The following is a 1281-nucleotide window of genomic DNA, read 5'->3' as shown; positions in this document are numbered from 1 at the left end:
CATTGAAATGTCTTTGATAATTATTTACGGCATTGGATTGTTCATTCAACACTTCTCAAAAGGCGGGTATCGTAGGACAATTTTTAGTTGTATGAATATTGCAATCACATATGGTGCAAACACTTTCATTAACCTTATCCTTCTTTCCTTCCATGGCCTCAACTTTTCTTATGAGCGTAGTCACTTTATACTTGAGATCATCCTCTTCTTTCAAGAGATACAATCCACCTTTCTCCTTAGATTAAGTCGGCCTAGACGTGGTGTTCGATTTTGGGTAATAGTCCCATGATTGTGTTTTTTCAGCAAGACTATCGAGGTAATCCCATACCTCGTCAACATTTTTATTAATGAATTCTCCATTACACATTGTCTCGACCATTTAGCGCATGGAAGATGTCAGTCCATCGTAGAAAAAAATTGTGATGCGCCACGTTTCAAAGCCGTGTTGTAGGCATGAACTGACCAAATCCTCGAACCTTTCCCAACATTGGTAAAATGTTTCATCCTCCTTTTGGGTGAAGTTCATGATTGCTTTTCTAAGGGTAATCGTTTTATGATGTGAAAAAAATTTCTTTATAAATTCCCTTTACATATCATTCTATGTGCCAATGGATCTAGGACGCAGTGAATGTAACTACGTCTTAGCCTTCTCCTTCAAGGAAAAAGGAAAGAGTTTCAGCCTGACTGTGTCCTCAGACACATTTTGAAAATATAAACTGGTTATGATCTCATCAAACACTTTCAAATGTAGATATGGTTCTTCAGATTCAAGCCCATGAAACTTAGGAAGGAGTTGGATAACCCCTGGCTTGATGTCCATATGTCCTGTATTTTTAGGAAAAATCATGCATGAGGGAGTACTCAGCCCCGCTGGTTGTAAATAATCCCGTAAAGTACGAGGCGGGGGTGCTTGATACACCTCATTCTCATCCTGAATGTCTTCCACCCTGGGTCGAGGCAGAAGAGGTTGGTTCTCAGCCATCACTTCAATTAACTCAGGGAATTTCGAGTGGTGTTTAGTCCTGCGATGGATAGTTAACCCCTCAACCAATCCTCCTTCAGTCAAGAGACGTCGAGTGTTGTCACGGGCCCACTTGGGCATGAAACACTTGCAGCCCTCAATCAAATTCGAAGCCTAATCCTAAGAAAGGAAAAGCAAATCTAGAAAGAAAGAGATGGTTGGAAAGAAGTTACTAAATTGGAGTCCCTAAGTTAAAAACCTGCAAAATAAAACAAAATAAGTTAGTTTCTAAAGAGAAGGTTTAAAATTAGAAAACCCTT

The 1281-nt window shown here is 39.6% G+C and overlaps 1 non-coding gene across 1 annotated transcript; it reads left to right on the top strand.

The window, feature by feature from the left end:
* The first annotated feature begins 437 nt into the window (after positions 1 to 437).
* Positions 438 to 544, top strand: LOC131224543 (small nucleolar RNA R71). Its single transcript, XR_009161018.1, has one exon. It is a non-coding gene; the product is annotated as a small nucleolar RNA R71 (small nucleolar RNA).
* Positions 545 to 1281: the final 737 nt, after the last annotated feature.

This window comes from Magnolia sinica, chromosome 13 (assembly GCF_029962835.1).
Source record: "Magnolia sinica isolate HGM2019 chromosome 13, MsV1, whole genome shotgun sequence".
NCBI classification, from domain to species: Eukaryota; Viridiplantae; Streptophyta; class Magnoliopsida; order Magnoliales; family Magnoliaceae; genus Magnolia; species Magnolia sinica.
This window is presented reverse-complemented; position numbering and strand designations above follow the sequence as displayed.